This window comes from Lynx canadensis, chromosome E2 (assembly GCF_007474595.2).
Source record: "Lynx canadensis isolate LIC74 chromosome E2, mLynCan4.pri.v2, whole genome shotgun sequence".
NCBI classification, from domain to species: domain Eukaryota; kingdom Metazoa; phylum Chordata; class Mammalia; order Carnivora; family Felidae; genus Lynx; species Lynx canadensis.
In genome coordinates this window covers 57,559,881-57,575,127 of record NC_044317.1, presented here as the reverse complement: position 1 = coordinate 57,575,127, position 15,247 = coordinate 57,559,881, and positions in this window count along the sequence as shown.

The window sequence follows — 15,247 nt, the reverse complement described above, 5'->3', positions numbered from 1 at the left end:
CTGCCATTTTACTTTTTTTTAATGTTTATTTTTTTTTAATTTTTTTAAAAATTTTTTTTTTCAACGTTTATTTATTTTTGGGACAGAGAGAGACAGAGCATGAACGGGCGAGGGGCAGAGAGAGAGGGAGACACAGAATCGGAAACAGGCTCCAGGCTCTGAGCCATCAGCCCAGAGCCCGACGCGGGGCTCGAACTCACGGACCGCGAGATCGTGACCTGGCTGAAGTCGGACGCTTAACCGACTGCGCCACCCAGGCGCCCCTTAATGTTTATTTTTGAGAGAAAGAGAGAGCATGAACGGGGGAGGGGCAGAGAGAGAGGGAAACACAGAATCCCAAGCAGGCTCCAGGCTCCGAGCTGTCAGCAGAGAACCTGATGCGGGGCTTGAACCCATGAACTGTGAGATCATGACCTGAGCCGAAGTCAGGACTCAGACACTCAACCGACTGAGCCCCCAGACACCTCCGACCAGTTTTATTTTTTTTTTTATTTTTTTTAACGTTTATTTATTTTTGAGAGAGAGAGAGACAGAGCATGAACGGGGGAGGGTCAGAGAGAGAGAGGGAGACACAGAATCTGAAACAGGCTCCAGGCTCTGAGCTGTCAGCACAGAGCCCGACGCGGGGCTCGAACTCACGGACCGCGAGATCATGACCCGAGCCGAAGTCGGACGCTCAGCCGACTGAGCCACCCAGGGGCCCCCTGACCTGCATCTTTTATAATAAACTAGTTCTCAAGCAAAGCACCTTCCAGAGTTCTATGAGCCATTCCGGCAAATTCTCAACCCCGAGGAAGGGGTGGTGGGAACCCCTCTGGTTTACAGCCATTCGGTCAGAAACAAGGTGGCAAATTGGAACTTGCACCTGGCATCTGAAGTGGGGAGCAGTTTCGTGAGACTGAGCCTTAACTCACAGAGTCTGATGCTATCTCCAGGTAGATGGTGTCAGGACCAACCTGAATCACGGGACACTCGGTGTCCAGGAAGGTGGAGAGCTGGTTGGGGATTGGGGGATGCCCCATGCATTTGGGGTCCCAAGTGTCAGCAGTAGAAACGGCACAGCTACATTCCCACATCCCAAAAGGAGGGGGCAGGCCATGCTGTGGGGCGGGGGAGGCGCACCAGGGTGAGGCAAGAGGCAGAGGGAGGGAAAAACGGGGGCGGAGCCTGATTGTGGGTGTCTGTGGGAAGGAACAGGTAAGGCCAAATGAAGAGATTTGTGTTGGGCTCTTGGCCATTAGGGGAGGTCCCTGGTTGTCCGGTACCTGGCCCTGGTGATTAGGGCAGAGAATAGTGGCCCGGAGTGTGATAAAGGGGTGGTCGGAGGGGGGCCCTGGCTGGCTCACTCAGAGGAGCGGGAGGCTCTTGATCTCAGGGTTGTGAGTTCAAGCCCCACGCCGGGTGGAGAGACTACTTAAAAATAAAAACAGTCTAGGGGCGCCTGGGTGGCTCAGTCGGTTGAGCGTCCGACTTCGGCTCAGGTCACGATCTCACGGTTTGTGAGTTCCAGCCCCGCATCATCGGGCGCTGGGCTGACAGCTCGGAGCCTGGAGCCTGCTTCGGATTCTGTGTCTCCCTCTCTCTCTGCCCCTTCCCAGCTTACACTCTGTCTCTCCCTCTCTCAAAAATAAATAAACGTTAATAAATAAATAAATAAATAAATAAATAAATAAATAAATAAGTCTTTAAAAAAATAAAATAAGGGCCTCCCAGGTGGCTCGGTCAGTTAAGCCTTCAACTCTTGCTTTTGGTTCAGGTCACGATCTCGTGGTTTGTGAGATTGAGCCTCACGTCGGCCCTGTGCCAACAGCTCAGATCCTGCTTGGGATTCTCTCTCTGCCTGTCTCTCCACTGCTCCCCTGCTGATGCCGTCTCTCCTCTCTGTCCCCAAAGTAACCAACTTAAAAAAATAAAAAATAGGGGTGCCTGGGTGGCTCAGTCGGTTTAGTGTCTGACTTCGGCTCAGGTCATGATCTCACGGTTCATGGGTTCGAGCCCCACGTCGGGCTCTATGTTGACAGCTCAGAGCTTGGAGCATGCCTTAGATTCTGTATCTCCCCCTCTCTCTGCCCCTTGCTTGCTCACACTCTTGTCTCTCTCTCTCTCAAAAATAAGTAAACATTAAAAAAAAAAAAGAAAAAAAAAAAAAAGAGGGGCGCCTGGGTGGCTCAGTCAGTTAAGCGTCTGACTTCAGCTCAGGTCATGATATCACAGTTTGTGAGTTCGAGCCCGGTGTCGGGCTCTGCGCTGACAGCTCGGAGCCCGGAGCCTGCTTCGGATTCTGTGTCTCCCTCTCTCTCTGACCCTCCCCTCCCCATACTGTGTCTCCCTCTGTCTCAAAAATAAATAAAACATTAAAAAAAATAAAATAATAAAATAAAAATAAAGGGGCGATCTGCATAGGAAGAGGCACACTCAAAGGCCAGCTGTTTGATGTTTCTAGGAATCAGCGAGCCCCCACCAGGGCTGTCCCTCCAGAGTCAGCCAGACCCCAACACGTCAGAGCATCAGAAAGAGTAAGAGATGACTAAGACACGCCTCCCCACCCGCCCCAGCGGCTTCGACGTCTTGAGACAGTTTTGGGCCCAGTTGCTGCACGTGCACAGAACAGCTCCCCCCGCAACCCGCTGAAGAATGACTCAGCTCCAAACTCCAGTTCTGCTGAGGCGGAGAAACCGTGCTTCAGGACGCAAGGAAAGCCGTGACTGACTCCGCAGACCTCCCCCGAGGTCCCCTGTGCCCTGCACCTCGTGCTGGCGCATGGGGACAGGTCCGCCGGGTCCTGCCTTGGCGACAGCCCTAACCCGCTATCACCCACCGCCTCAAAGACCCGGAGGTGCAGAAGGCCCTCGACGGAAGCCCGAGGAAGAGCGGAACGGGGAGTTCTCTGTTCCAACGGTTCCTACTCCTCTTCCTGAGTGTTCGGTTTGAGGAAGAGACATGAGTAATTGTGTTGTTCCGCAATGCGGAGTGACATCTGGTGCGTATGGAGAGCTCCCTCCTGCGTCTAGGCTTCCGATTCGTGGCTGTCCGGGAATCGTTAGGTGCGCACCTGCGGACAGCTGGGAAGGGTGGGTGTAGGAGTACTGTGGCTGGGTGGCGGGACGAGTGAATGAATGCACGGAGCCACGGAACGATGAATGCAGGTAGAGAGAGGCAAGGAGGATCTGGTTTTCCATCTCGCGGATTCCTTCGCGAACAACAAACAGAACGCAACACCGGGACAACAGGCACAGCAGAGAAAAATACCCACGGACAACATCCTCAGTAAAAACTAGGCGGGCGAGGCTCCCGATGAAGTCTACCATGCAAGCACATGGGCTCAACCCAATACAGACTTCTTGTTCTGAATCACAACATCCCGGCACAGAGACAATAGCAAGTATGTCGAGAGGCCCTGTGAACTCAGGAAATCTCAGAAAGGAGTTGGGGGGCGGGACGCTCGGAAAGAGGCAGCGACAAGGTCCAGGAAGGGACCAGGCATGAACAGGCCCACAGAAAACGTGGTGGGCCAAAGTGAGGAACACAACAAAACAACCCAGATATAAATGAAGAGGTTAGAAACCGTCCACGAGAAAGTGGGAGGAAAAAGGAGAGACAAGGAGACAGCTAAAGAGGAAAACAAGGAAGGGAAACCAGAAATAAAAGCCAGAATCTAAAAAAAAAACAAAAAAACCTGTCCCCAAATACGAGATTTGGGCCTTCAAATTGAAGGGCCCAGGATGAAACTAGGAAAACCCACCACAGGCCTCAGCATGAGGCATTCTAGAAAAAATACCAATTGGTTTTATAATTTTAATTTTTTTCAAATTTATTTATTTATTTTGAGAGAGAGAGTGACTATTGGGAAGAGGCAGAGAGAGAGAGAGAGAGAGAGAGAGGGAGGAAATCCCAAGGAGACTCTATGCTGTCACAGATCCCGTGGTGGGGCTCAAACTTACAAACTAAGAGGTTACAACCTGAGCCGAAATCAAGAGTCAGATACACAACAGACTGAGGCACCCAGGCGCCTCCGTGTTTTTTTAAGAGGAAAACAATTATTTCGACAATTGAGCAATAGATCAAATTAACTTAGAAGGGAAAGAAAATTGAATTAGCATCAAATTTTTTGACCACAGTGCAGTGTTCCAGGACAGACTGGTACTCAGCAGCATGTTAAAAAAAAAAAAAAGCAAAAAACCATTTTGACTGAGTGGGGTTTCTTCTGGGGATGCAAGGATGGCCCAAATTAGGAAATCATTAATTTATCATCTTAACAGAGATACGTAGAAAAAAATCCTATGATCATCTCCAGATACGCGAAAGGGGCATTTGACAACATTTAATATCTATTCATGTTGACACACAGTTAAATAGAGTGTGATGGTTCTTTAAAATATTAGCTAGAGGGGCGCCTGGGTGGCTCGGTCAGTTAAGCGTCTGACTTCGACTCGGGTCGTGATCTCGAAGTTCATGGGTTCGAGCCCCGCGTCCAGCTCTGTGCTGACAGCTCGGAGCCTGGAGCCTGCTTTGGATTCTGTGTCTCCCTCTCTCTCAGCCCCTTCCCCACTCACGCTCTGTCTCTCTCTCAAAAATAAATAACCCTTAAAAAAATAAACAAATATAGTAGATATCTTAGCCTAAAGTTCGGGATCTCAGTGAGTAAATATTACAGGCTGTAATAAAAAATACCACCCGACGCTAACCCTAAGTCAGGGACAAGACGACAGTGCCCACCCCACTGTCTCCGTGACTATTGAATAGTGAAGAACATATCTTCCTTGGAGTCCTGGCAAGGACTTCCTTATCTGCCTGTCAGCATTTGGGAAAATCCATGGAGATCCCAGTGATGTGCTTCAGGTTTCCCTATGGAACCGACAGGTGAGAGGAATCCAGTTACAAATGACCCAGCAGGACCAGTTGCCAAACATTCTATGCCCTCCTGCACTTGTCAGGCACTCGGCTAAGGTGAGCCCGGACAGATCGGGACCCTGGGGGTCCTGGTGACAGTCGGCCACACGTTTTATCTTGGTTCCTTGAGGGGTTTTATCAGCACACACAGCTGCTTTCTTCCCAAGGGACTCCAGATGGGATTGTCTATCTGGGGAAGCCGTCCAGGGGACTGCCCCCACTAACTCCTGGTGATTCGTCTCAGGGTGGCATTATGTGCTGTTTGGGACTGCCCCCAACTAGTGGACAGAAGGGACACTTGCTTAGCTGGTGTTTTCTTCCTCTCTCTTTCTCCTTCCCTCCTTTGAACTGTCTCCCTCCTTCCTCCCTTCCTCCCTCCCTTTTTTTTTTTTTTGGAAAGTTTTTCTTGATGTTTATTTTTATGTTTAAGAGAGAGGGAGACTGGATTTGAAGCAGGCTCTGTGTTACAGAGCCCAACACAGGCCCAAACTCATGAACATGAGATCACAACCTGAGCCGAAGTCAGAGGCTTTAGGGATTGGAGCCACCCAGGCGGTCCTCCCTTGCTTGCTTTTAAGGAAGTTAATTGCTTGTCCTGCCTTTACATAAAAATGTTGTCAGGACATCTGGGTGGCTCAGTCGGTTAAGCGTCCGAGGCTCAGGTGAGGATCTCACAGATCGTGGGTTCAAACCCCAGGTCAGGCTCTTCGCTGACAGCTCAGAGCCTGGAGCCTGCTTCCGATTCTGTGTCTCCCTCTCTCTCTGCAACCCCCCCCTCCCCCACACCTCTCCCAGCCTCCCCCGCCCCCCCGCCTCTCTCTTTCTCTCTCAAAAATAAATAAACATTTAAAAACTTAAATTAAAAAAAAAAAAAACAAAAAACAGTTACCTTACCCAGAGTTGAATCACTGATGGCAATCACTTCTACAAATGGTTTCCTGAAGAAAGGTGTCTCCTCACCGCCCAAGATCCTTAGACATGTGACCACCCAGATTTTTTCCAGTGAGAACAATGGCATCTTTCAACGCATTCCTTACGGTTTTATCCTGTTACAGGAACTTTGCCGCCTTGAGCACCGAGATCACTTCCCGGAGCGCTGCCTTAGGTTAGAGGCGGGGACTCACTAGCAAGTGCACGGGCCGGGCTCACCTGGCTGGCGCTCCTTCCGCGAGGCCGGCCGGGCTGGCACCTGCTGGGTCGGAGCGCCCTCTGCTGGCGGCGCGGGCCCTCTGCAGCCGCGGGCGGCCCCCAGGCCGAGGTCAGAGGTCAGCCTGCAAAACTGAGCAGGGGGCGTGCTTCCTCGTCCCCTTAGGGAAATAATCCCCAATTTGATGGCCTCTATCCTCCGGAGCTCCGGGTTTTTTTTGTTTGTTTGTTTTTTAACATTTATTTATTTTTGAGACAGAGAGAGACAGAGTATGAAAGGGGGAGGGTCAGAGAGAGAGAGGGAGACACAGAATCTGAAACAGGCTCCAGGCTCCGAGCTGTCAGCACAGAGCCCGACGCGGGGCTTGAACTCATGAACCCCGAGATCATGACCTGAGCCGAAGTCGGACGCTTAACCGACTGAGCCACCCAGGCGCCCTCTGGTTTTGTTTTTTTATAAGTGTAGTTTTTTTTTTCATGTATATTTATTTTTGAGAGACAGAGACAGAGAGACAGAGAGAGACAGAGCGAGAGGAAGGGAGGGACAGAGAGGGAGGGAAACACAGAATCCTAAGCGGGCTCCCGGCTGCAAGCTGTCAGCACAGAGCCCGACATGGGGCTCGAACTCACAAACCATGAGATCATGATCTGAGCATTAGTCAATTGACTGAGCCACCAAGGTGCCCAGCTGGTTTTTGGGTTTTTTTTTAACTTTTGAGGGGGGCGGGGGTCCAGATTGATTGCTGGGCAATTTGTCTTAAGATAACATTATGTGTGAGGCTCCTGGGTGGCTCAGTCCAAAGGGCATGTGATTCTCCAACTCAGGGTCATGAGTTCCAGCCCCACCTGGGCCTAGCGATCACATGAATGAATGAATGAATGAATGAATGAATAAATAAATAAAATATGTGACGTTGTTTATGATTTTCAGTAACCATTAACTATGTAACTCGTGCCTCCTGTGCTCATCTGTAAGGAATGACTCCCACCTGCCCTGGGTTGTGTCTGCTGATTTCCTTGAGTTCCTTCAGATTCGCGTGGCCCGGGACGGCTATCAGTACAAGTCAGCACGGGTCCTAGTAGTTTTCCATACTAACTTTGACCAGGACAATTGCTCCTACAACTCGCTGGATGTATCCAGCGTTCATTCTGGGTAGAGTTAATTCTGTGGAAACGGGATCTCCAATCGGCCCGTCAAATGAGTGTGCTTTGTATCCAGGGCCTGAGTCAAGAGCACACTACATTTTGGATAAGATCGTTTGATGCTTTTTAAAAGGCCTGGCATAGGGGCACCTGCGAGGCTCAGGTGGTTCAGCATCCAATCTTGATTTTTGCTCAGGCCATGATCTCACAGTTCATGAGATCAAGCCCCTAGTGGGGTTCTGCACTGAAAGTGTGGAGCCTGCTTGGGATTCTCTCTTTACCTCTGTCTCTCTGCCCCTCCCCTGAGTGCTCTCTCTCCCTCTCTCTCCTAAAATAAACAGACTTAAAAAAACAAATAAAAGGTCTGAAATATACATTTGTAGAATCAACTGATTTTTTTCCTATCCGTTGGGCTCCACTGATAGGGACCTTCATGTTTTTGTTGTTAAGCCACTTTGAGGGAGTTAGTGTGTGCCTTTTTTTTCTTCTTTTTTAATTAATTAATTTATTTTAGGGCACCTGGGTGGCTCAGTCAGTCAAGTGTCCGACTTCGGCTCAGGTCATGATCTCGCAGTTCGCGAGTTCCAGTGACTGGGCTCTCTGCTGACAGCTCAGAGCCTGGAGCCTGCTTCACATTCTGTGTCTCCCTCTCTCTCTGCCCCTCCCCTGCTCGTGCTCTGTCTCTCTCTCTCAAAAATAAAATAAACATGAAAAAATAAATAAATAAATTTGTTTATTTATTTTGAGAGAGAGACAGCACCAGTGGGTGAGGGGCAGACAGAGGGGGAGACGGAGAATCCCAAGCAGGCTCCACACTGTCAGCACAGGGCCCAACATGGGGCTCAAACCCACGAACCGTGAGATCGTGACCTGAGCCGAAATCAAGAGTTGGACACCTAACCGACTGAGCCACCCAGGTGCCCCTGAGTGTCAGCTCTTTCTTATAAATCACAATATCACAGACTTCTCGATTCACTGCTTCCCCAGACGCTGGGCCATCAATATATGTTTACCTGCACATCCTCACCCTGCTAAGAAGGGCCGTATCACAGCAGTTATGTCCTCTGAGCAACCCTGAGAACAAAGGTACCTTTCTTTCAAGGCTTCTCATCAGGCTGGAGCCCTTCCTGGTGGTTTGTACATCCTTGTCAGGTGCACCAGGTGGCCGTGGCCAGCCTGTCCTCCAGTGGCGTCCTGAGTACTGTCCTGCACCTGCCTTCATCAGGGGGCCACTGAAAGTCCTCCTAGGCCCACCTCTCCCACACCCAGCGGTCTCCCTCAGCTACCGGAGCTGCCTCATTGCCTACCTGAACCCCACACAGACCAGGAGGCTGGACCTCAACAGCGGGGCCGCCTTCTCCAACACCACAATGTCACCCCTGTGAGCCCCTTTGGTCTGCTGCCTTAGCACTGAGCTGGTGCAGAGATTTGCTGATCAAGAAACTTTTCTTCTAAGAAGCTCAGGGCATCAGCTTTGCAGATGACTGCTTGTTACTTGCTTTGCGTTTGTTTGGGGTTTTTTTGTTGTTGTTGTTTCCAGCGAAGGCAATTTTTTTCCCCACATGAGTAGGGAGGAAAAAAAAAATGCTAGTTCAAGAGCTGACTGTGGTTATAGTCGTGCATTCCAGGGGAATGGAAGATGGAAAAAAATTGCTTGCTTGCCTTATTTATTTATTTATTTATTTATTTAGAAAAACACAACCTTCTGGCGGTAATGCTGGAGGCTGTTCGTCATTCGGCTTCCCCAATCTCTACTTGGGTAATGGAACCCTTTGAAGTTTATCTGGGCACAGGATGGCCCAGTTTGGGGAGGTTTAGGGTAGACGGCGGATGAACTGTGTAATTTATGGATCGTGGTTTCCTCAGAAAAGTGCTTGCTCTCCTTTTTTTTTTTTTTCCCCCCTCCCATCTTCCTGCTGCCTGGGTATGGTGACAACAGTCGCGGAGGTGTGGAAGCAATCTGTTGAGTAGAGTGGAGGCATCCATCCACCAGCCTGGTCCGCGATGAGTCTGGAACAGAGCCACCTGCTGGCCGTGCACCAACCTCATACTCCTCCCTCACTAAAGGCCCGTCTTACGGAGCCATATGCATTCTGGGATTCTCTGTTACATCAGCTTGGCGTGGCTTTCTTCTACTCCTTCGGGCATAAAAGAATGGGGAAGTCCAGGGGCAGGACTGCTGTACGTTGTGAAGTCAAAATGTGTCCACTGCAGAGTGGAGGGGGTGTTCCGGAGATTGTCACTGTTTGGGGATCCAGGACCGTGGGGAGAGGAGACAGGAGGTATCCATTCTCCATTTCCAGAGTTCGAGCCTCACCCCAGTTCTTCTGGAGCAAACCTGCTTTGGTCAGCCCACCGGTTGGTTCCTGGTGGTCATAGGCTAACTACGCAAGGACGGCGTCTAACCCCAAACCATGCTAAGTTCCGTGGCGGACATGTCTGGCGTTCTAAGGGAGCTCGTAACGGCAAGACATGACCTGGTTTGAGATGTTAGGAGCATAGCAGGCGCCTCGTGCTATGAAGTTTCCATGTCATGAGCAAGTGGCCCTCTCTTCCTGGTCGGTCAGGGCAGGCACGGTGGGGTCCTGGAGGGCGAGGCTCGAGGTGACTGTCCCCAGCCCCGTGGGGGAGGGGCCAGCTGGGCTGGGCACTTCCTGCCAGGGTCTGCGGTCAGAGACAGTGAGGACACAGCTCTGCAGGAAGTTTCACAACCCCTGTGCTTGGCCCCCCACGAAGCTGTGACTGGGCAGTGGGGGCGGTGACCAGCTGAAGCTGACAGCTTCGGGGATGCTAAATGATGGTCTGCAGGGGACTCCAATTCTCTGGGCGTCAGTATCCCCCAAATTGGAGGAGTCGCCTGGTGGGTAAGTGTCAGTAAGGGTGTAAAAGCTGGAACTTGGAGCCAGACAGATCTGAGTTTGAAACGCATGTCCCTCACTGTCTAGCTCTGCAATGGAGGTGCACGCTCCTCCGGGCCCCGGTTTCCCCATCTGGAGGCTGGAAGGGTGATTTCCATCTTATGGCCAGTTGTCTGTGAGCTGGTGATGCTGGGGGTGCCGACAGCAGCCGTGGCACTCGACGTCCTCTCTCTCTCTGACAACAAGGGTAAATGTAAACCTCTGCTGTGACACCCCCCACCCCGGGGCAGCTCCTGGTCTCGTCCAGTGCTACCTAAGGACTCAGCACTTTGTCACATCTCTTGTAAAAGCAAATCCATTTCTGTCTCTCTCTCAAAAATTAATAAACATTAAAAAAAAAAAAAGATAAATAGAACTACCCTATGGCCCAGCAATGACACTACTAGATATTTATCCAAGGGATACAGGGGTGCTGTTTCGAAGGGACACATGCACCCCAATGTTTACAGCAGCACTATCAACAATAGCCAAAGTATGGAAAGAGCCCAAATGTCCATCGATGGATGAATGGATAAAGAAGATGGGGTGTCTATATACAATGGATTATTACTCGGCGATCAAAAAGAATGAAGTCTTGCCATTTGCAACTACGTGGATGGAACTGGAGGGTATTATGCTAAGCGAAATTAGTCAGCAGAGAAAGAGAAACATCATATGACTTCACTCATAAGTGAGATTTAAGAAACAAAACAGATGAACATAAGGGAAGGGAAGCAAAAGTATAAAAACAGAGAGGGAGACAAACCATAAGAGTCTCTCTCTTTTTTTTAACGTTTATTTATTTTTGAAAGAGAGGTGGGGAGAGGCAGAGAGAGAGGGAGACACAGAATCCCAAGCAGGCTCCAGACTCTGAGGGGTCAGCACAGAGCCGGATGTGGGGCTCGAACTCAGGAACCGTGAGATCGTGACCTGAACCGAAGTTGGATGCTTAACTGACTGAGCCACCCAGGTGCCCCCTGGAGACTCTTAAATACAGAAAACAAACTGAGGGTTGATGGAGGGAGGTGGGTGGGGGGGATGGGCTAGATGTGTGATGGGTATTAAGGAGGGCATTTGTTGGGATGAGCACTGGGTATTATATGTAAATGATGAATTACTCAATTCTATTCCTGAAATCATTATTAACTATATGTTAACTAACTTGGATTTAAATTAAAATTAACAAATAAATAAATAAACTAAAAATAAAGAAAATACAGAGTAATAAAAATGGTTTTTTTTATGTTTTATTTATTTTTGAGAGAGAGGGAGAGGGACACACAGAATCCAAAGCAGGCTCCAGGTTCTGAGCTGTCAGCACAGAACCTGAAGCGGGGCTCAAACTCAGGAGCTGTGAAATCATGACCTGAGCCAAAGTCAGACACTTAACCCACTGAGCCACACAGGCGCCCCAAAAGGGGACAATTTAATATACATATTATGTTCACATATTTATAAGTTATGATTTGTATGTAATTACAATTTCGTATATAGATATGAAATATCAAATATTCACATTATGTATATTTGAAAACTTTGTGTGTGTGCATATATATATATATATATATATACACACATACACATATATCTTACATATAATTTTTAAAAGTTCTCCAGGAGATCACAATGTTCACCTCCAGCTGAGAACCAAGGTGGGGACTATCACCCCAGCTTTGATTGGGTTTAGACTTGATTCTGCCTTTAACTCTATTGGTCATGTGACATTGATCAAGTTAACTCTATGGATTTATTGTCTCCTACGTACTATGGGTACGACAGTCCCTGCTTAAGGGTGGTGCAGATTCAGTGAGATAACAGTAATGCACTCCATTGTTGGAAAAAACTCATTCATTCATTCACTTCCTCATCTATTTACGTAATTCATTTATTCAAACATTAAGAGCATCTCTTTTTTTTTAGTTTGTATTTATTTATTTATTTATTATTTTCAGAGAGAGAGAGCATGCAAATGGGGGAGGGACAGAGGAAGAGAGAGAGAAACTTTTTTTTTAATTTTTTTAAATGTTTATTTATTTTTGAGACAGAGAAAGACAGAGCACGAGCAGGGGAGGGTCAGAGAGAGAGGGAGACACAGAATCTGAAGCAGGCTCCAGGCTCCGAGCTGTCAGCCCAGAGCCCGACGCGGGGCTCGAACCCACAAACCGTGAGAACATTACCTGAGCCGCAGTTGGACGCTTAGCCAACTGAGCCACCCAGGTGCCCCTGTTTCTTTCCACTTATTAACACACTAGAATCTTGTATATTAAAGACATGACATTTTTTTTTTTTTTTTAATTTTTTTTCAACGTTTATTTATTTTTGGGACAGAGAGAGACAGAGCATGAACGGGGGAGGGGCAGAGAGAGAGGGAGACACAGAATCGGAAACAGGCTCCAGGCTCCGAGCTGTCAGCCCAGAGCCCGACGCGGGGCTCGAACCCACAAACCGTGAGAACATTACCTGAGCCGCAGTTGGACGCTTAGCCAACTGAGCCACCCAGGTGCCCCTGTTTCTTTCCACTTATTAACACACTAGAATCTTGTATATTAAAGACATGACATTTTTGTAATCAGAGCAATCACATTTTCTTGGTGGGGGAAAAAAAAAGTCTGAGGAAACGTTTTCAGTGTTTCCTAAACTGACCGTCATAAAAAATCGTCTTTCCTTGTCTTTAGACCCTGAGGCCCTTGGACCCAAGGCTGGGATGGATTCATTCCTGTGTTTGTAAAAATAGTGCTGAACTACCCAAGTCCCCAGATATCGCCAATTGTCTTCCTTCCCATGAGAAGAAAGGACTTATTTGAAAGGAGATGTACGAAGTAGTTATAGATTCAGCTTTCCTCCGCCCTCCCCTCTGCATTCTTAGAAATCTTTTTCCTCCTGCGACAGTGGTGGGGAAGGAGGTCAGAGAGTGAGTCATTCAGGGAAGCTCATATCTAACTCGTAAAGAACCCAGGTTAGGGGCGCCTGGGTGGCTCAGTTGGTTAAGCATCTGACTTTGGCCCAGGTCATGATCTCATAGTTTATGAGTTCAAGCCCCCTGTGACGGGTGAACCTTCAAACATTTGGGGCGCCTGGGTGGCGCAGTCGGTTGAGCGTCTGACTTCAGCCAGGTCAAGATCTCGCGGTCCGTGAGGTCGAGCCCCGCGTCAGGCTCTGGGCTGATGGCTCAGAGCCTGGAGCCTGCTTCCGATTCTGTGTCTCCCTCTTTCTCTGCCCCTTGCCCGTTCATGCTCTGTCTCTCTCTGTCCCAAAAATAAATAAACGTTGAAAAAAAAAAAATTCAAACATTTTACTAAGTGACATAAGCCTGACATAGAAGGTCACATATTATATGGTTTCATTTTTTTTTAGTTTATTTTTTATTAAAAATTTTTTAATGTTTTTATTTATTTTTGAGAGAGAGACAGTCAGACAGAGTGCAAGCAGGGGAGGGGGAGAGAGAGAGGGAGACACAGAATCTGAAGCAGGCTCCAGGCTCTGAGCTGTCAGCACAGAGCCTGATGCGGGGCTTGAACACATGAACCGTGAGATCGTGACCTGAGTGGAAGTCAGATGCTTAACTGACTGAGGCACCTAGGTGCCCCTAAAAGAATTTTTTTTTAGGTTTTTATTTATTTTTGAGAGAGAGAGAGAGAGAGAGACAGAGCATGAGCAGGGGAGGGGCAGAGAGAGAGGGAGACACAGAATCAGAAGCAGGCTCCAGGCTCCGAGCTGTCAGCACAGAGCCCGACATGAGGCTCGAACTCATGATTCAAGGGATCACCTGAGCCAAAGTCGGACACTGAACCAACTGAGCCACCCAGGTGCCCCTGAACTGTACGTTTTAAAATAGGTAAAGTGGTAAATGTTATGCAGTGTGTATTTTTACCTCAATAAAAAAAAAAAATGTTCCATGGCTCCCCATTGCCCTCGGGATTGAGTCCAAGCATCACTCAAGGTGTTTCTGACCTGTCTTGGTACTCTCACCTACTTCATCTCCTGAAGTTGTCCTGCTCTCCCTCTACCTGCCAGACCCCCCTGGCCCTTCAGCGTCCCCCCCCCCCCGCAACCTGCCCAGCTGTGGTTCCCTCCCCTGCTGAACCCTGCTCACCCTTCAAGACTCACTTCACACACCATGTCCTGCAGAAGGCTTCCTGAACTCTCCAGTCTGCATTTTGTCCCCTTCGTAGCATCTTCCACACTCTGAAATCCACACGCTTGTGTATTTGTTTATTTGTGTTCCTTCATTTTGTCTCCATTAGACAGGAAGTCCCACAGAGGCAGAGAATTTGCTCGTCTATCGGGGAGACTTCTGGCGGCCGCAGTACTTAGTGAAAGTCGGAAGATCGAAGTAGGTCACGTTTGAGGGTCAGAGCCCAATACCTCACCTCTGAGATTCCCATTTTACAAAAGTTATGTAAGGACTTGTCCTGCGACCTATTTCTCCATCCTTTGCTGGGCCTTTAGAGGTTTGGAGTCAAGGTAAGGTGACTCTCCCAGGGTCACTCTGCTGGTGCGGTGGAGAGGTGCGGGGCCCGGGAGAGGGGCCCCTGTGGGATCTCCATGTGGCACCACCGACCCTGGAAAGTCCGCAAGAACTCTCCCCAGCGTGCAAGTCAGGTGGTCGCTGGCTTCTTGCACAGAAACACTCACGGACTCTCTGCTCCCTGTGGGGGCCGCTCATCTCTCTGAGTCCTGGCGGAATAACGTTCCTGATTCCCTGTCTCCTGCCTCATGTCTACTGTCTTATCCTCCTGATAAATCCAGACCAGTAATAATAATTGAAAAATTCCTGCACAACATTCCATGAAATTCCCCACCCTTCATCAAGCACTTCACCATTTCCATATGAAAGTGAGGCAAGGGGGGCACCCGGGTGACTTCGGCTCAGGTCACGATCTCACGGTCCGTGAACTCGAGCCCCGCGTCGGGCCCTGCGCTGACGGCTCAGAGCCTGGAGCTGCTTCGGATTCTGTGTCTCTCTCTCTCTCTGCCCCTGCCCCACTCGCATTCTGTGTCTTTCTCTCTCAAAAATAAATTAACATTAAAAAGATTAAAGTCTTACTGTCCATTCCAAATAGTTTAACAAAATATATTTATTTATCTATTTTCTCCAAACTGTGCCCTCCCTTAGGTAATGTCTCCATCTTGAGTCACATAAAATGCTATATACATGTGTGATTCATTCA